This window comes from Lissotriton vulgaris, chromosome 10, assembly GCF_964263255.1.
Source record: "Lissotriton vulgaris chromosome 10, aLisVul1.2, whole genome shotgun sequence".
In the NCBI taxonomy this organism is placed as follows: domain Eukaryota; kingdom Metazoa; phylum Chordata; class Amphibia; order Caudata; family Salamandridae; genus Lissotriton; species Lissotriton vulgaris.
This window is the reverse complement of record NC_141698.1, coordinates 263,949,428-263,971,285: the sequence shown is the minus strand read 5'-3', so window position 1 is coordinate 263,971,285 and position 21,858 is coordinate 263,949,428.

The following is a 21,858-nucleotide window of genomic DNA, read 5'->3' as shown; positions in this document are numbered from 1 at the left end:
GGGACAGTAAAGTAACACCGAATGTTAAAAAATGGCTCAGTGATATGTCCCACTGTTATGACACCCTGCGGACATATGAAGAAGAACTCCCTGCCCGATCCAGACCAAAAGACTATTGGCAATATTTAACACATTATTTGAGTGCTAATCCGACTACTCCATGATATAGATTGTCTATGTCCTTCTAATTAATTACTGTAACGATGTATCTGTGCAACATGTGTATACTTTTGGAACCCATATCATTGGGTGGACGAATGCTGTTGTGTACTGGTCTAAGTTGTTCTTACTGCATTTGAGATGAATTGCTCTTGAAAATTCAATAAAAAGATTTTTTTTTAAAACAACGGGGAGAAGTCTAATGTTGTTTCAGTTATGGACTCTAATTCTTGAAGGACAGAACAGCCAAAAGCCCCAAATCCCATACAGTACCAGGCCATGGATGTGAGCGAGATAAGCCTCGCCGCATTGCAAAGCTGACAGGAGGCCACATCACACAAACCATAGTGTAATAACCGTGAACGGATGTAACATACTCTGTTGATGTTTTTAAAGTTAATCATTCTGTGTCTGCTATTTAAAGAAACAGTTTTTATCACAGAGCAGCAGTATTGCCACTTTCTATCACTTATAGTCACTCCTAAATTATTTTGCCATTGATTTGAGCCTTGGAAATTTCTTGTGTCCGAGCTTCCTGCGCATGTGCGTAGAGTCTAGACACCAGGTGGCTGGGGGAGGGTACCTGGATTGAAGATCCAAGAGCCGTCATTTCCGGAGGTTCTAGGATGTCCTCACCTAGGTGATCTCTGTAGGCATGCAAGGCTCTGTGAAAGTGGAACTATTGAAGGCTAGTGGGGCTCTCAGATCTCTGTCTCACCTCTTGCAAGGTTAGCATAGTGCCATCTGCGAATAATTCGCCTATACAGTAAACCCCAGGGCTGTTACGGCAGACTGAACACCTCTCACCCTCCCCTTGGAGAACCATGCACACCAACTTATTGCAGCGTTTGGTGAATATACAAGGGAATCCGCCTGCTTCTTAAGCAATCTCTGCCAAGAGTTTACCGTTGTGTTCACCAGGTCAATGACTCTATGTTTGTAGTTCATATAGTATATGCGGCGGGGATAGTAATCCTGCAGCGTCCAGTTCTAGTCCCAGTCGTGGTAATTCTGCTGGACCATCTATCCAGAAATGAAAATGAGTGCCTTGGGCTACCCTATACTATGTTTCTAGGTCTGGGGCATTTAAACCTCCCATGCAGTATGGCATGGTGAGTGTGTCCCAGTCCACTCTTGGCTGCTTGCCAGCCCAGGCTAGTTGAATCAGTAATGGATGTAGTCGTTGGAAGAACGATTTGGGCAAGTGTATTGGAATGTTTGTAAATAAAAATAGAAATCGAGGCAAGACCACGTCTTTTATAGGGCTATGAGTCCCGGGAGTGACAGTGGTAATCTGATCCAGGGCTCTACATCCCCTGTCATTTTCTGTGTGGCTTTACCATAATTCTCTGAAATCACAACATCGGTGTTTGTATGCACCTGGAGGTCTAGGTATCGGATGTGATCCAACGACCAGCAGAGAGGGAACTCCAGTGGCACCTGCTCCATGGCCAGAGTGAGCGGAAATATCATGGACTTGCTCCAGTTGACCCACAGCCCTTTAGTGGACTCCAAATTGAACCACTTCATTTAACACTTACATGAGGCTACGCTCTGGCTCTCTAATGTACAAAAGTGTGTCATCTGCATAGGCAGAGAGTATCAATTTGTAGCCTGGGAATCTTAGACCCTTATGTGCCTGGTACTCCGACAAGGCGCATGCCAGTCGTTCTGCAACTAGGGCATACAGCCGAGTGGACATCGGGCATCCCTGTCTTGTGCCTCTCCCTATTTTAACAGGGTTTAAAGTCATAGTGTTGATTCTTAGTCACTCACTAGGCAAAGTGTACAGCACCTTCACCAATTTGGTAAATACATCCCCAATGCCCACTGGCTGAAGCACTTTAAACATAAAGGGCCAGATGTAGGTAGCCAAATACCGGTCGGTAACGTACGAAATTCAGTATTTTCGGCCGTTACCGACCGGTATTTGGCTTCTGAGATGTAGGCGGTCAAAATTGACCGGTTCGGTAAATTACCGATTCGGATTTTACTGAATTCCTATTTACCGAATTCTTATTACCGAATCGGTAAATAAGAAATGGTAAAAAATGACCATTGAGATGTAGGAAACCTCAAAAATACAGAATTTCCTGAAATTCGGTATTTAAGAGTCGGTATTTACCATGGCTTGAAAGCAGGTGGTAACCAGGTGCAGGCTATAAGAAAGGCCCCAAAATTCAACAGTTTGACCAGAATGGCGGCATTCTACGTGATTGCAAGGCGGCTACAGGCAGCAGGAGAGAGGGTTTGGGGAAGGGGGGAGCAAGTCTACAGGCAGAGGATTACGCTCTTCCAACTCACAGAGCCAGAGATATTGCAAAGGTACAGGCTTCACCACCAAACCATCGTGGACTTGATCAGGTACCTGCACCCACTCCTGGACCACCCAACACCAAGGGTGCACTCCATCCCACCCCATGTGCAGGGGCTGTGTAGCCTACACCTGCTTGCATCTGGGAGTTATCCGAGTGTGATTGCTGCAGTAGGTGGGGTGTCCCAGAGCTGTCTGTCCCGTTTCTTCAGAAAGTTCCTGGAAGCCATGATGCAGAGAATGCATCATTACATCAGCTTCCCTGACACACATACAGAACTGCTGGAGACCAAAACTGATTTTCATCAACTGGCACACTTCCCTCACATCATAGCCTGTATGGATGGCACCCACATCCCAATCTGCCCACCTGCAGCCACAGAACACATATACAGAAACCGAAAGTCAACCCACTCTATCAATGTGCAGATGATATGCAACGCTGGAAACATCATAACAGACATTGTGGCCAAATTCCCTGAGAGCACCCACAGCTCCTACATGTTCCAGAACAGTGTGATCTACACACACCTTGCTGCTGGAGAGTTTGGGGAAGGATACCTGCTAGGTAAATAACTGTGTCACACCCTGATAGTTTATGCAGATGAATAGATTTTGAGTATGTAACTAATGGCACTCTTTTCCACCTAGGCGATAGTGCTTATGCTCTGCGGTCCTTTGTTCTCACCCCCTACATGAATCCATCTACCAGGAGTGAGAGGTGTTACAATGTGGCACACAGAGCAAGTAACACGCAGCGTTGTAGAACGCATATTTTGCCTCCGAAAAAGCAGGTTCCGCTGCCTCCACAAGAGTGGAGGTGCACGGCAGTACACTCTTATCATCTGATGTAAAATCATTGCGACCTGTGCCATGCTGCACAACCTTGCCACCAAGAAAGGCACAGAGGTGGAAATTACACATCATGAGGACATTGATGATGGAACTGAACAGCCATAGCCCTATGCAGCAGGAGCAGCGCCAGCAACAGATGGGAGACTGAGACGGGCATAGATCACACGCAGCTATTTCTAAGTAAGTAAGGAAACACAGCCAGGTTTTGTTGTTGAATTACCTAGTTTAATGTGCACTACAGCCATTTACTGATAGCAAACCATGCTATTTCAATGTCTGAATACCTCACTGGGTGGTCACAGGTTACTTCACCCTGACATGTCCTACGGGTTGTGGGCATCATTATTGTTTGCGTCCACGCACAACAGTGCAGGTTGCCTGAGGCTGGGTGGCAACAATGGCAGTGGAGCCAGGGTCAGCAGATTGGTGCCTGCTGCTTCTTCTAATGTCTGGAATAGGAGTCGTACAGCTGCTCCTGCTGGTGGAGTCCTCAGTGTTACCCACACCTGTGTCCCCAGCGTTGGCCGACTGGTTTGGCAGTAGTAGTTCCATGGCAGAGGTTATTCTCCCCGTCCCCCTGGACAAATCCGTGCAGCAGTTCACAATGCCATCTTGCATGGAGAGAGAGCGCCGACAGAGCACGGAGGTGGCTGTAGCAAGCCGGTTCATGGCCTTGGTGTGTTGCCGCATTCATTGCCTATCTGGGCGCCTCTCTGTGTGGTCAGAATCTAGTTTCTCACAGAGAGCAATCATGCACTGCAACATGTCCCTCATTCCCTCTGCCATGTCTTTCATGCTCTCTGCCATGGAGCCAATCCCCCGGTCAATGTTGCCCATCTTGGTATTTAAACGGCGTACCTGTCTCTGCACTGCTAATATTCCCTTTGCTTGCAGGCACTGCACTTTGACCATAGTGGCCTCCACCTTACAGAAGACCCCCTCTCCATCCTGGGCATCGCTTCTCTCCCATACCCTTCGGCGTCTGGCACCGGTATGCACGCCTCCTGATGTGGACTTCTGCCCACGTTGTCTGCCTCCAGTGGCTCTGTTTGTGTGTCACCCTCCCCATCATCCTCATCAGACGTCTCCAAGATCCTGAGAGGGGGCACATCATGCCTCCTTGGCCTTACCAGTTCTGATGATACAGAAGTTGGTGTGGGGGGGAGTGCTAGGGGGTTCAGCTGTTGGGAGTCAAACAGCAGAGGTGACAAAGACTGTGCTGTGGTGGGTCGCTCTGGTGTTGTTGCTGCCTGTGCTGTGGGTGCGGCTGGTGGATCAGTGCTTTGCCCTGCACTTGTGCCTGCATCCTCACTCCTCTCCGTTGGTGGTACCCTCTCCTCCCTTTCCCGCTCTGTCCTGCACGATGACTCTCCTGTGGACAGATATCAACATTGGCTCAGTGGGGATGTACACCTGTGTGTCATTATTAAACCACATTCCTGTCACACAATTGCATAGTCCTCAACTGCTTCTGGATGTAGTGTGTATCATGCTTGCTGTTTTCTGTGATGAATGTATTGATGTATGTTTCTCTGACTACGTCTCCCATGATGCATTGCAGGTAAGTCCTAAAACTTGTACTGGAGTTTGCTACACACAACCACATTGGGGAAGGGGGACAGGGAAGGGGGTGAGGATTGATGTCCATGCAGCTTACCTTGTTTTTTTGCAGCTCTGGCTGAGCTGTCAGCATACCCTATCCCATGGACACTCTCTGGCTCCAGGGTGGACTCCACCAGCTGCTCCAGGTCTGTTAAAGCAGGTGCCTTCCTTCCCCTGTGGTACTGGCTTCTTTTTTCTGTGCTGCCAGCTTTTTTTTGGTGATGATCCTAAGATCATACCACCATTTTTCAGGTCATCAATTTCCCTGGTTGTGACCCCGATGGCATTCACCTTGGACTGGATCCCCAGCCAGGTGTTCCTTTTCACAGACTCTGCAACATGCAGAGACTGCTTCCCAAAGAGCTGGGTGTGGTGTCTCACGACCTCCTCTACCAGCACCTGCAGTTCAGCTGTGCTGAATTTCAGTTTCCTTTTGCGCTCTGCTCCATCCCTCTTTGAATCCAGGGACTCCATTGTGCAGCTCAGCTCAGGGTAAGAGTGGTCTGCTTAATTCAGAAACTCTGTTCATCACCACCCCCTTTTCTGAATCATTTTGTCCACCATAAGCGTGGAAGGGTATACTCAGATGTGAGTCCCTTGCTCATTGCACCATCAGGATTCAAGCAAGCCGGGCCGACGACGGCTGAAATGCCAGAAACCGGTCCCCGGTAGCTTGTTTCCTTCCCAGTATAAGAATTGGCTTGGTAGTTTGGTTTGCTCTGTTCCCATCATGCACTGGGACAGGAACAGACTAATTTGCATGTAGCCAGGTTCTGAGCTGGGATGGTGCAGTGAGCTAAAAAACGGTGTTGGATCAAGCCCTGATCTTTGGACTGGGTAAGAGTGGTCTGCTTAATTCAGACACTCTGTTCATCACCACCCCCTTTTCTGAATCATTTTGTCCACCATAAGCGTGGAAGGGTATACTCAGATGTGAGTCCCTTGCTCATTGCACCAACAGGATTCAAGCAAGCCGGGCCGACGACGGCTGAAATGCCAGAAACCGGTCCCCGGTAGCTTGTTTCCTTCCCAGTATAAGAATTGGCTTGGTAGTTTGGTTTGCTCTGTTCCCATCATGCACTGGGACAGGAACAGACTAATTTGCATGTAGCCAGGTTCTTAGCTGGGATGGTGCAGTGAGCTAAAAAACGGTGATGGATCAAGCCCTGATCTTTGGACTGGGTAAGAGTGGTCTGCTTAATTCAGACACTCTGTTCATCACCACCCCCTTTTCTGAATCATTTTGTCCACCATAAGTGTGGAAGGGTATACTCATATGTGAGTCCCTTGCTCATTGCACCATCGGGATTCAAGCAAGTCGGGCAGACGACGGCTGAAATGCCAGAAACCGGTCCCCGGTAGCTTGTTTCCTTCCCAGTATAAGAATTGGCTTGGTAGTTTGGTTTGCTCTGTTCCCATCATGCACTGGGACAGGAACAGACTAATTTGCATGTAGCCAGGTTCTGAGCTGGGATGGTGCAGTGAGCTAAAAAACGGTGATGGATCAAGCCCTGATCTTTGGACTGGGTAAGAGTGGTCTGCTTAATTCAGACACTCTGTTCATCACCACCCCCTTTTCTGAATCAGCTCAGGGCAGCCTGTTCCTCAGTGTCTCACAGCCCTACAAACTGTTCAGTTGCTCTGCACCTGCATGGGTGTGGCCACTTCCTGGGAGTGGGGTGGGGTAGATGCATCTGATTGGTTGGTTCCTCTGTTGCTTTGTTGTGGGGTGTGGTGGATGTTCCTGATTGGTTGACAGGCTCAATTGGGTGTATTATGTATTTCCGATTCAGTATTGGTAAATACCAAATCGGTAATTCCCTTTCATTCCTATGGGCCTGGAGGCCCATAGGGCTGAATGGGTATTACCGAATCTGTATTTTCCGATTCGGTATTTACCAAATCGGTAAATACCGAATCGGAAAATCCGATTTTTACCGAATCTGTATTTTTTACCTACATTCCATTTTCCGAATCTGAAATACCGAATCGGTAACATTCGGTATTTTAGAGTCGGTAAAATGGGCTTACCTACATCTGGCCCAAAGTTCCATGACGCTGAATCAAATGCTTTTTCTGCTTCTAAGAATACTGCTGCTGCCCGCACCTCAGGATCCCATATTTGAATTGTGCCAGTGTACGAAGATTTGATGACAAGTGACGCCCGGGACGAAGCCAGTTTGTTCTGCGCTGACCAATCCCGGTAGCAGTGGTGCGAAACAGTTGGCTAAGATTTTGATATGTAGTTTAGTGTCTCCATTTATTAGGGACGGAGGCCTATAGGATGAGCAGTCAGCCGCGGGCTTGCCGGGTTTCAAAATCGTTACCAGCAGTGCTTCTCATTTTGTGGGGGGCATGCTACATCAGAAGCCATCTTCTCAAAAAGTGAGATAAAATACAGAACCAGCAATTCTTGGCATGCTTTATGAAAGACAACTGTGAGGCCATCTGTGCCTGGTGCTTTTCTGGAAGACATCGCCCGGAATGCAGCAGGAATCTTTCAATGGTGTAAAGGAGTCATAAGGTGTTCCCAGTGCTCATTAGTAACTCGTTGCAGGTGATGTGTTCTAGGTAGTTTGACACTGCCTCTTCCTCTGAGGTAGCCTGCGAACCATATAGATCAGATTAGTATCTAACAAAGCAGTCCAGTATCTGTTGGGTTGTGTCAAGCTTTCGCCCTCCCTCATCCTCTATGTCCCTCGCTGATTGTGTTCTCATCTCAACGGGGTCGCAGCAGTGAGGTGAGCATGGCCCCAGGCCTCTCTCCCTCCCCATATGCCCTGGCGACTGAGTATTTACTTAAATGTATAACCTCATGTAGTCCAGTTTTGTGGTATTCATCTAACTTATTTCTAAGCTCACCTAGGAGGCATCTAGCCGCTATCTCCAGGTGTTGTTTTTCTAGCTCTGCGATTTCTCTTTCGAGTGTAGCCAACTAATTGCGTAGAGGCCTGAGAACACATGCATGCTTAAAAATCATGATGCCATGGATACAGGCCTTAAATGATTCCAATACTGCTGTTAATTTATCTACAGAGCCGATTTTATGTGCGAAGAAATCAGTGATCGCCTGTGATATTTCATCACAAAATACTGTATCTAAAAGGGAGTATTCGTAGAAGCACCAGGTGAATGGTGCAGGACACGATGCGCCCATCTCCAAGTGCAAAATCACTGGTGAGTGATCTGAGTACGTACGCGGCAATGGTCTACACTCTCGCACCTGGGGGCCAGTTCTGGCGATAGCAATCAATAATCGAATCGGGCGTGCGTTTCATGCACCGAGGAGTAATGCGTGAACATCCCAGCTATGGAAGATCTTTGACGCCATATATCCAGGAGACCTTCCCTGCACATTATTTCAGTAATTGTGCGGGTGCTGCCGTGGGCCCCTTAGATCTGCCCAACTCTGGATTTAATATGCAATTGAAATCTTATCCCCATATCCTGGGTAGGTCTCTAAGTGTGAGGAGGCGCTCATTGAGCAAGTTGTAAAAGTGAGGGTCATCGAAATTCGGGCCATAGATCCCTACCAACAGAATTGCCAGATCTGCTTAGTGCATTGCACAGCCACATATTGGCCAGATGGATCAACTACTACCACCTGCAATTTTACGTTAGACCCTCTGCATGCCCACACCAAAACTCCCCTGGCCTGTGAGGTGAAACCAGCCGCCATACATTGACCCCACATCCTGTGTTGTGTGAGGGTCCCACAAACCGGGACCAGGTGCGTTTCCTGAAATATTGCCACATCCACCTCTTACCACTGCAGCAAGGCTACAATCTTTAGAATTTTCCTGTGGTTGTTCAGACCCCTGCCATTCCATGTTAGCAGGCATAGCATCGGGAGATCCACAATTTTCCTGTGGTTGTTCAGACCCCTGCCATTCCATGTTAGCAGGCATAGCATTGGGGATCCACTGAGCCCCACATCTCCTGATGCCAATCACCCTTGGTCAATGATGTGCTTCAATCTATCGGTGTCATTTAGATGCCTGCTCTTGTGCCACAGTTTTGCGTGTAGTCCCTCAGCTGACATGTGTATAACAGCCCCCCACCCTCCACCCACACTGTGCAAATCACGAAATGACACAGAAAAACTCTCCTATTCCCTCCCAACTTCCCCGGGTAGTGGATAGTAACAAAACTGTGTGATACACACCAGTGGATAGATGTTGCCTGACCAATTGCTTAGTATCTACCTCCGGCATGCCGCTCTCCACCAGAGCTTGTGTGTATGCTTAGTCGTAACCAATAATTGGCATCTATCTGTACCCGCTCCAGGTCCCAGAGGCCTAAGACTGCGTACTTCACTAGTGTCTAATCCCATATGCGCCTGCCCAACTACGTATTATAAAATACAGCCTTAATAAGCGCACCAAGTCAACCCACTGTTCAATTCTCCAAGACATACATTAAAACTGGAGAGAGGGGAGTCCCCCGTGATTAGCAGGAGGAGGGTTGTTCCAGCCCAGAACCCATCTTCATTGCCACAAAATCATGTGTGGAATCACTGACGAATAATTCTTTTTAAATCGTATTTGATTTCCATGCTTCTTGTGAGTGCTCCAACTCTTCGCAGTCAAGCTGAGGTGAACTCTGAGGCGCTCCCCCAGTTCCTCTGTGCTTAAGGAATTGTATGACTTGCTTTGGGTCATTGAATATGTTTTGCCGTAGTCGAGATGGATATATCATGTTATAGTCAATTTGGAGTTCCCTTAGCCTCTTCTTTGCTTGCATAAAGAGGCGACACACCTCCTGCACCAGTTGGGTGAAGTCCGGGTATAATGCAATTTCAGAGCCCTCGTACCGGAGCACCTTTTAGTTCTCTTGCCTTCTTCAGCGCCGCATCCTGATCCCTGTAATTCAAGAGAAAAGCAATGATCATGCGCAGCTGTGCTCCTCAGACAGGCCGCGGGGCTAAGCCTCAACTATAAATACATCTGAGAAGGTCTCCCTTCCCAGTGGGCCAATAAGCAGCTGCTCCACAAAGTGCTCCATATTGGTAATATCAGTTGTCTCTTGTAGACCCACTAACTTTAAGTTGTTCCACCTCAGGCTGGCCTCTAAGTCCTCTGCCTTGGACTGCTACACCTATAAAATCTTGTCTACGATTTTTGAGAGGTGGTTAGCCAAGTTTGTGTATTCTAGGTCTCAGATACACGTTGTTCAACAGCATCCAAACTTTTTGTGTGCTTGTCAAGACGTTACAACATGCGGTGCATCCTGAACATTAAGGTGTCTATCTTGATATCTATCTTGGTGAGGCTCTGCAGCATTGTCATCAAGATTTGCTTCAAATCGGCTTCTTTCTTCGTTCCGGCGTCATCCGTTGCAGTCTCCTGCATTGCTCACAGTCTCCATGTTTTTTGGGTGTTTTCTGAAAGTCGAATTGGATCTTGGGCTGGGACTTATCTTGTTTGCCAATCTTCTCGGTTGTATATTCGTAGAGTGGTTTCTTGAATGGCGCACAGTGACCTCATCACATTGTGCTGAAGCTCAAATAGTTCCGTCAATATGGGGTCTTCCAATTAGGCGACTCTAGTTTCTCCTTGAGGTGCTCTCTCTTTGATTCACACTGCCCAAAGCGGACCCCTGGGGCCAGGCCATCCCCACTGCACCAGCACCAAAGCCTCTCCTGCACAGTTCACCAACCAGCTGTGGGCAATGGTGTAATGCCAATTCAGTAACAGCGTTGTCAAGGGGCCAGTCCTTTCAGAGGCCTCTTCACTCTAGTGCTATTGGCTATTTGGGGAGGTCCGAAGGACAAAGCCATCTCCCACCGTGTGCTGCAAAGTTCATTCACTGTTAGCAATTGTTCCTCCACCAGCCCAAAGTGCAACTATCTTCCATCATCATTATCTGGTTATCGGTTGCTGCTTTGTGCCAGCCTCTCCCCCGGTGCCGTCTCAGGCAGACCGCCAGCCACTACACACCGGGACCTCTCTCATGCACCAGTATCTGCTGGTGAGCAGCTCAAACCACGGCATCCCCAGCACAACAGGCCGCACCTGGCCAGCTCTGGACTCTGCATCACCAGGGCAGATCCCGCAGACCGCACTGGCCGCAACTGTATTTGCAGAGCCAGGGGATCGCTTAGCAGGCCGTAGACAGCTATTTCATGGTTTCTTGCTCTACGTACAACAGGATAATTACGGATCGTCCGGCGGCTGCTGGAGCTCGTTTACTGAGAATCCATTTTGGAGTCAGGCAGGCTCCCTAGTTAAACATATCTAGTGAAGATATGACATGTGTGAGAAGTTAACCTGGCATATGATGTCCATTATTATAGTGGGCACCTTGCAGCAGTCTAAACGACCCTTATTGATGGTGGTTGTAAAGTCAACCTTATAGAAAAGCTTTCCTAGTGGTAGCATGGACCAGCAGTCTTAGGCTAAAACTACAGAGAGCATGCGAAGCCAGCTGTTTTACTATATATAATCCCTTGAATACCAAATGAAAGGACATCACACAAGGTATAAATAAAATATATATCTATTTATTACTAACACAACCCATCTGGACTCTTTATGAGGTCAGAGTTCGAGATACATTACAAGTTACTCATTAAGCATACTATAAGTTGCACAAATACAATTCTGCCCTAGGGGCCCTCACGAACTATATGCTAAGTAAGTGGTATAAGAACCACTTCAGGAAAGGTTAATAGGCCTAGAGCCTAGCAAATCGCTGGGGCTACACTGGACAACCAAAGGATTGGAGGTAGGAGGCCCACGGGAGACATGTGCAGTGTCTAAACATGGACGCGGGTTGCCATTGAGTTACAATGGGAACGTAAGAGTTACAAAGTAGTAGATTCAGGACACTTTCGGATGCACTACGGTAAAACCCTTTTAAACTAGGACACTTGCAGAGTTAACACCCACGTGAGAACCGGAGTACTCGAGTTACCTCACCCAGGGAAGCCGGGTACATAGGTGTTCTTTTGTGTCGGGTTTCGTCCATGTTTCCTATGGAGAGCTGCAAAGAAGTGATGCAGGGGACCAGGAGAAAAGTGTCCGGTTGGATCCAAGGGTGGATTGAAGATGTGAAGAACCTGTAAGCAGAGGGGACAGAGCCTGGGTCACCAGCCAGTGACCAGGAAGGAACCAGGCGATGTCGGGTGCTGTGCAGGTGAAGATGTGAAGCTTGTCTCTGCAGCCACGTGGTCCAGGAGGCGTTGACAATGACCAGGAGCTGGAGACAGACTGTCCCACAAAGGATCTTGTTGACTGCGGTATCAGTATCCGGATTGGACCCAACAAGCCTTGGCTAGCGCAATCCACGCAGGAGACAAAGAACGGCTTCTGTTCAGACCAGCAAGGTCTGGGGAGCTTCACCTTTGCAGGGAAGCTGGGGCGAAACTGGAGCAACCAGGCCAGTTGTGTTGATTCAAAGAAAGGTCTTCAGGGGCTAACTAGCCAACGGGCTAGCAACCGGGAAGACGGGGTGAGCTGAAATGCACCAGCAGGCCCCACGCGGCACTCGTGGAGTGTGGAGGGCTGAGCTTCAGTACAAATGGCGCTCTAGTCTGGGGTTTCTCAAACCCTAATGCACAACTGTGAGGGTACCTCGGTAGTTGCACAGTTAGCAACAAGCAGGATCTCCAGGGTATCTGGTCCCACGTCTCTTGTGTCTGCCATGGGTCTCAGCTTTTTCTGGGTGTGGGTCGGAGTCAGAGAAGTCTGGAAGTCCAGTCCTGAGTAGCTCAGTCTACGGGTTCCGGCAGGAGCGTCAACAAAGCAAACCGGCAAGACACTGGTGGTGCCTGTTTGCACAGGGTGGTCACTCCTTTACCACAAGGGAGATGTCTTCAGTCTTCTAGTGATGTAGAACATCGAAGGTCCAAGAGTTTCATTTCAGAGTTTCATTCCAGGAGAATCTAATGTCTCTAGACACAGCTCCTATCTTTATAACAAACTAAGGGGCAAGATTACCTGTTAGGTCCCTCCTATGGGTGAAACCTGGGAAGGGGATGGTTACACCCCTTTCTCTTTGTCCAGTTTTGCGTCAGAGTGGGGCTGGAGTGCCCCAGCAACTGGTTTCAACTGGGCTATGCGTAGAGCACCTTGTGTGCCCCAGGCAGTGTCTCATTTCGCAACCCACCCTGCCCCAATACACTAAAAGCCTGTCAGGAAACCTATTGTCCAGCCCTCCCCTGCCAGAGTTTTGTTCAGCAGCAGGAGGTCAGACCTGTGTCTGTGGCAGCAGCATCCATTTTGTGATGCTGGGGCTCTGTTTAACTTTAACCGGGTAAAGCAGTAACCTACATGTCTTTTCCCTCTAGAAGGGTGGAATGCTACCCCCGCCGCCAGAATTGGCGGGGGGTAGCATTTCAAAGTGTTTGACACCTTACACGACATGTTTTGATAAAGCCAAACCAAAGTTAGCATTTAACCGCGAGGATTATAATGCACTTAAGAGTATATGGTATGGCTATATCATAGAACAGCTATAAAGAGATAGTTCTGAAAGCTGCAGAAGAGCTCAGCTCATGCTAGAGCACCCTCTTACATAAAACCAAGCACTCTGCCTCCAGGATTGTCGAGACCTACCATAGGAGTGACTTATAGGTGCATATGTGTCTATATATATAGGTAGATATAGGTATACTATATCTAAGTAAGGGGTGAATACACCACCTTACCCAAGCTGAGTGATCAGCCTGTGGTGTCAGTTTGTATGGCCAGCCAGGGGTGGCATAATACATGCTTCAGCCCCTGGTAGGCCTTGGATGCACCTATGCCCTGGGTACCTAGGGTACACTATACAGGGGCTTGCAAAGGTGACCCAATTCCCAATTAGGTATGTACCTAAAGTACATGGTTACAATTTAGAGAGAGGACAGCTGGGCTGTGGGTCTGATTAGCAGGCCCACAGCCACACTAAAGTCGAAAAACCAGAGAATCACAGCAAAAAGTGGGGGTGACCATAGGAAGCAGACCCTACTCTCCTAGAAAGTGAAAACAAAAACATTGACATTTAGAATGTAAAACACATATATGGAATATTTTAGTTGGTGAGAAAGCACTAGTACATCATGTGAATTGTCCTGAGATTGAAACATGTAATCTTTTAATTACAACAAAATTGTTTCAAACAAACAATACAGAACATTCTTTACTGATATATTTAGGTTTATATATTTAATAAAGGTGAAAAATACATTAGCATCAGCCACATTTAAATGAAAAACAACATTTAGGTTTAGTGACACACTCCAAAGTGTAATTCACCAGTCTCCTCTCTAGCAGGGATTCTTGTGCCTTCAGGATGTAGTATATGCAAGACCTTCTCTTTCCAAGGAAAACGTTGTAGGGGTGGGCTGGGAGAACCACCACTAGTCCTCTGGGCCTCCAGGTGATGCTTGGAGGCCAGGTAATGCACTCTGCCCCGCAGGTCATTCCACCTCTTCCTAATTTCCTCCTGTGTGCACAGGTTGCTTGCTACAGCATTCACACTGTCAACTATTCTGGCCCACATTTGCCTTTTCTGAGATATGGCTGTATTTTGCACTTCTCTCATAACCCTTCACCTACATTCTCTCCTGTACTACATACATAACGGATTTGAAGGACTGACCTTTAACCCAGGTACAATACTACACATAGGTACGTAGGGTTTTTCCCGGGACACTGGTCTCATAAATTATGCATGAGGATTCTTAGTTTCTTGGAATCACAGCAGGACCATCATCTCATGCATAATAACTGTGTATAAAGTTAATTTCCGACATCATCCCAAGTCCGACACTGGCACAGCAAGGTAGAACCCTTGGGGATACCTTTGGGTATATAAACATCACATCTTGATGAGAAAGGGGAAGAGATCACGACTTCCATGCCAACACACTGACGCAAGACGCTAAGGTTCCAACATGCAGATACTCCAGCTCGCAGTGGTCTGACATCCCTTGCGGGATGTTCAGCTCAAGACCAGAACAGGATCCCACAGTCTCATTTTAGGTGTTGGGGTTGGCTTTATCCTAGAGGAATTCTTGGCTTTACACCTACTCACATGCTAGAGACACTTAGGTACATCTAGTTAGGGTACATCGTAGGAGTACGCATTTTACTGTCTTGTATTTTATATACTTGCCTGTATTTATGATTTTATCAAAATGGTAGAACCCTACCATCTATTTACTTTCTTTGTGCTGCTACTCATGTATCTATGCTACTGTTTACTGGTGATTTCAGTGCACTTATTTTATGCTAAAATAACGACTGTTCAATCAATACTTATTGAAAATGTCTCAACCTTTTATTCTGTATATCTCTCTGAGAGCAAGTGAGCACGAGTGACTGAGCAAGAAATAAGTTACTGTTTCTACGGTCCTGAGGGATCAGTGTTGTCATGTTCGATAGTTGCCAAGAACTCTTCTCTCCTTGGTAAGAGGGGTGATAGTGGCATCGCGAGCACACTGGTACACAGGCCAACATACCCAAGTAGGAAAATTCATATGTATTGGCTGTTGGTTTAATCAAGCTTGAAGGATACAGTGTTCCTAATTGTGCATAACACCTTATCTCAGTTCCCTTGAAACTCTCTCCTTTCTAAAAATAATGATTGAACAGAGAGACGTTGATGAAGGGAATACACTAAACTTCTCAGCCGAAGAAGATGATGCAGATGCAATATATGTTTTAGATAATGTTAGAAATGCCGTCACCCTAAAACTAGTAGCACATGGTGTTACAATTAGGGGTGGGCAAGTGACTTTCGTGATTGAGACACACAAATCATGTAGAACAGAGGTATTCTATTCATGGATTAAATTCCCGCAGGCAAATGCACAAACAAAAACTTTTCACTACTATGTAGAGGATGTTATACCATTTGAATATAGTCCATATGAGGACATTGAAATTCCACTCACTTACGAAGAACAGCTCTACAGGTTTAAAGGAGCCCTCCCCCATACAAGAAATAAGTAAGACTTAGTCCGCTTGGAAGAGATGGAGCAACATGGCCAGTTTTAGAGGCGTACACACCACATCCTGAAATTGACACTATGCCAGAAGGAGGCTTACTCATACAGCATAAAGAATTAATAAGACTTTACAGAATCATGACACTGTTTGTGTAGAGAACAATCACACTTCAGCCCACACCGGCTACACAACCAGGACCAGTCCATGCTCCTACGACAAAAATCACACCACAGACACTGCACGCAGTGATGGGTAAAATTCCCACAAAACGTGAACAAATGCCCTTCAGGATAGCACAAAAAATTACACAACCAGCCAGAAGGAGATAATGGCACTTAAGGAAGGAGAGAAAGAGCTTAGGAACAAACTGGAAGTATTGGAAAATAACTCAAGAGAGAATAATCTAAGGGTCCTGAGCATTCCGAAGGCAGTGAGGGAGGAAATTTAAAGAGGTTTGCTGTGGATTTGTTGACAGAATTCTTTCCAGAAGCAGCAAAATTTGAGTTAGAGAACGACATACAGAGGGTTCATCGTGATCCTTTTAGAAAATTTCCAGACAAAGGAAAGCCTTGAAAAATTCTGATAAATTTCCGCACTTATACGATCAAGGAACTAATCCTCTCTGCGGCTCTTAGAAGCAAACCGCTTAAAAAACAGGACTGGTCCTTCACAATTAGATCTGATATCTCCTAGGCTTCTCAAACTCGTCAGTGGGTATTAGGAAAATACATCCAGGACTTGTAGGCTTTAGGGGCAACGGCAAAGCTAACATTTCCGGCGACCCTTAGAATAATGTGGAACAATAGAATGTATAACATGAAAGAGATATCCGAAGTGGAAAACCTAATTGTCAAGATTAAGTCTCATAAAGTTTCCTAAAAAGTTTGAAGTTATTCTATTGGGCGGAGACATGGAGCTCAAATAGGGTATGTTGGAATACCCAGGCAGGATACAGGGAGGGTTCCCTAGGGTGGGAGGGGGGAAGCGACACAGACAATTTCACAATTTTGAGTTTATTTGAGCACAGGGTGGGGAGCATTTAGGGAAAATATCAAAAAATATGGTCCTCATTAACACAAAGAAATAAAGCACTGGAAGGGAGAGAGAGGAGTGAAGATTATCGCTCCAAAAGAAATGATAGGAATGATGAGTAATCTTAGAATAACTTGATGGAATGTTAATGGTCTAAGGGTAAATTCTAGATGAGGAAAGATTCTGAAGTTATTAAGACTTTCTGATAGTGATGTTATCCTATTACAGGAAACTCATTTGGGTTGTGAAGAATGGCTGTAAATCTTAAAATGGAATAGATGGATCTCGCATCTTGTGTGCACAAATCATTCCTGCAATGTGAAGGGAGTGGCAGTCCTATACAAAAAAATCATCTCAGGCGAGGCTGCGTGGATCCATGACTGACACTAGGGGTAGATGGGCAATACGCTATGTTAAGATTTGTAGTATAGGGTATGCTTTTATGGCCTATTATGGCCAAAATATTGATGATCTCTCCCTACTTAGAGAATTTTACCAAGAGCTTCTTGCTACAAAATACCATATCATTTGGGGGTGGGGGTGGACTTTAATACATTACTGAACCCAATCTTGGATAAATCTACAATGGGCCAGCAGTAAACTCTCCTAAAATGAGGGACTTTGTGCACCATCAATAAAATATCTAACCTTGGTGGATAATTGGAGAATGAAAGCAGGACAGGATAGAGGGTATACTTTTCAAAACAAAAAGCTGGTCCACTCATCTAGAATGCACTTTTTCTTGACTGACCAGAAACTAAATAACAGCATTCTTAAGGTAACTCATCAACCATCACATTTATCTGACCATGCAGCAGTTAAATTACAGATTCAGGTTAAAGCACATTCAATACAGACAAGGTGGACTCCAGATAGAACCCTATTAGGGGATGCTGAAGTTGTAAGATGAAAGAAGGACCGTTATTCTTTTTTAAACAAAACACTTACTCCGTCTCACCGCATACTGTCTGGGACGCTTACAAAGCATTTCTCCGGGGGGGGGGGGGGGAGTAATAAATACAGCTGCTTACAAGAATAAGGTGGGGAAGAACAAAGAAAGAGATTATGAACAAGATATTGATGATATTCAGGGAAAATTAACAATGAGTGAGCCTGCTCAAGCCTCGTTAAAAGAGGGACTACAAAGTAAATTGATATAAGCTAAAGAGATATTATTTGATTATCTGGAGGGACTAGTGAAACAGAGATGGGAAGCTAATAGGCTGGCGAATCATGAATATGGGGAAGGGTGAGGGAAGATGCTAGGAAGGAAAGCAAGACAAGACTAGATTAGAAACGACATTGAGGAGGTAATAAATAATAAAACAGGAAGTAAGTGTATGGAAGAAAAGACAATTGGAGAAACTTTTGTGAGCTTCTTCCAGGATTTATACACTGATGATTTGAAGGTGACGCAACTGGAGATAAGAGATTGGACAAACTTCCATGCCTAAATAACATTCAGCGGGCAGCTCTCAACCAAGAGATCTTCATTGCAGAAATAGATAGCATCATCAAAAGTTTACAGAACAGGAAAGCTCCAGGCTCCGATAGCCTTCCCAATGAGGTATACAAAATATTGAAAGAGGAAATTTCCGCTTGTCTGGTAGAGATGTTGAACGCTATTTATACACAGCAAGCACGCCTCCCCCTACATGGATTGGATCAATGATCACTTTAATACTTAAACCCAATTAGGACCCGAAAATGTTTGTTTTATCGGCCAATCTCTCTGGTACATGCAGATTATAAAATGTACTCACAAGTTCTGGCCAGACGACTGAATAAGATCCTAGGAGATTTAATATGTATAAACGAGAAGGGTTTTACAAAGGGGAGGCAGCTTTCTGACTTGACACAAGATCAAGGGCCCGATGTAGGTAATCTCGATTTACCTACTCTTAAATACTAAATCATACCGATTCGGTATTTAAGAGTAGGTAAATAGGATGTAGGTAATTTCTATTTTTAAATTACTGAATTGGTAAGATTCGGTATTTACCGAATCGGTATTTACCGATTCAGTAATTGCCATTCATTCCTATGGGCCTGTAGGCCTGTAGGAATGAATGTCAATTACCGAATCGGTAAATACCGATTCGGTAATTGGGGTAAACATTGAAGGGTGGCAGGGTGTCACTTTGACACCCTGTTGCACCCCTCAATCGTGTATGGGTGCACATGTTGCAGACATACATTCCCTAAGGCTTTTCATTATTTACCACCAACTTCTAGTTGGTGGTAAATAACAAATTCTGAAAGCCCTGTAGCACTGATTACAGTGCCACCTACATCGCAAAATACAGATTCAGTAATTTTACTTATTCGGTTATTTTACCGAATCGGTAAAATTACCGAATCTGTATTTTAGGTGGCCCTACATCTCATTTTCCAAATACTGGTCGGTAACGGCCGAAATTACCGAATTTCGGCCGTTACCGACCGTTATTTGCCTACCTACATCTGGCCCCTGGTGTTTACGATAGATGTAGCTTCTGTGACGGGGACCCCTTTGTCGGGTATTTTGATTGATGCCGACAAGGCTTTTGATTGAGTAAGTTGGCCTTATCTGTACGAAGTGGCAGAACAAAATGGTCTTGGTGGTAATTTCCTCCATGCTATCCAAGGTATGTATGATACCCAACAGCGAAGATATTGATCAACGGCTCTCTAACTACTAGCCTTTGGATAAACAAAGGAACCCATCAAGGCTGTCCACTTTCACCACTCCCCGTTTCCAGCATGGGGACTGGTATAGGAAAGAGGCCATATGCGCAGATGATTTGGTAGTATATACATCTAATTTGGAGACATCCTTACCTGTAGTCTTGCAGTTAGCGGGCAACTTCGGGCAAATTTTGGGCTATTTAGACAATGAAGATAAGACTGAAACAATGTCATGGAACAACCTCGTCCCCACCCACCTTAAACATTTGGATAAGACAGAGGTCAGATACTTAGGAGTTCAAGTAACAGAAGAGTGGACAAAATGGCAGAAATAAACCTTGCTAGACTTATGCAAGAGACTAAAATACTTCTGCAAAGCTGGGCTTCCCTCTCGATCTACATTCTAGGAAGGACCAACCTAGTTAAAATGGCATTACTCCCTAAGTTCACTTTTATTTTCCATACTCTCCCTTTGTTTTTCAGGCCTGTTTGGTTTTAAAAACCTCAGGGGCAACTTAGTGATTTTATATGTTGGGATAAGACTGTGAGATTTACCGGAGAAAACGTAGGCAGAAAAAGCTGGAGGGGTGCATAGCTCTCCTGGATTTTCAACTGTATTACTGGACCTTTTTCCTGAAAAACTCTAGGCGATTGCTGCTAGCCCCCCAGGACATGCCAATGAGACACAGGGCTCTAACAAGTAATTTGGGAGAAGAAGGCAAAAGCTTTTTATTCAAATGTGGCCACACTAAATTATTCATTTTTTTTTAATTTAAGACCCTAATTGCTACATGCAGAATTTGGATTCAGGTCAAAAAAATCCTAGAGATTACATACTATAGCTGCATGGTGCCAATTTGAAACTCTCTAGGGACCCCTATATGCTTCAAGGACAGCCTAGCCTCTCCACTGGTGAATGCTGGTTTACTAACATGGTGTCAACTTATGGAGGAAGGCAGGCTACTAACATGGTACACTCTTAGTCGTAACACAGATTTCAACATATCTAGATTCAAATACCATCAGCTGGCCAGATGGTCATGATCCTAACTAAACCTCGGGCGGAGTCGGAAGTCGAGAGGGATTTAGTGAAGATACAGACCTATGGGAAGGAAGTCTCAAAGTGGTACTGGGCATTAGTACAAGGAGATAATAGTGGGAGGACCCTGTCCGAAGAAATCTGGAAGCTGGACATGCCAAGCTGCAACATCCAAAATTTATGGCAAGTATCTGCTACTACACTATGGGATTCAGTGACCTCAGCACCACTCAGGAGGAATCATTTGTTTACCATACACAGGGCCTATTGGTCGCCCAAGAAACTTGCTAAGATAGGAGGAAGTAAAAGAAGATGATGCCCGAAATGTCAACTGGAAAAACGCGGATGATGTGCATCTATTCTGGCAGTGTCCAGCTATCCAATCTTCCTAGCGAGATGTAGGTAATGTATTAAATAAAATCTTGGGTCGGTGCATTGAGATAAGCCTTTCCTTGGTGATATTTGGAGTATGGGAGGTACATAAAACAGTCTTGGAGATAAATGCTTTGTCTGAGCTTTTTATCCTAATAGCTACTGCATGCAAGGAAATTTGCTTACAATGGCTCTCTGAACTTCCCCCTAGTAGGGTGGGCTGGCTAAGCTTTCCAAGAGACATAGCTAGACTTGAATGCCAGATGGGCTCCTATAAGAAGGAAAGAATGTAGGCTCCCTTTATGTGATTTGATCCCTGATACCACCGCTCCAATCATTTTCCTTTTCTGTACTTTAGGGGGTGGTGAAACTATGTTCTCCTGGGGTTGGTTTATTTCTGCCAAGTCCAAGGGTTAAGACAATGCTCAATAAGTTGACAAGATTGGTGGTGGTTTGCCATAGTCCTCTCATCAACTTCGAGTGGAAAGGATGGCTCACGGGTTGCACAGATCTTGGAAGGTGTGTGGTGCCCAGTTGTTTCTTCAGACCTTCGGGTAGATCTTGCTCCTTGCCTTTATCAAATATGAGGACTAAAAAATAATATAATATTTACACAACTACAGGCGGTGTTTCCACACACTGGTCCTAAGGCAAAACATAGAATACTTACTATTTGCTTGTCAATGGGCATTGCTCCCTCTATAGAGGATTGTACCTCTTGGGGTGCAGTCGTCGCTGCAATATATATCAGGACTCATGGTATCCCTTCCTTAGCGGTAATACCGGATGTATTAAGACAAATACAGAATGAGTATGGAGCAGAACCTGCTCTAAACTTGGGGATGAAGTTGTTCAATAACTTTGCCAAGGTATCTGCGATA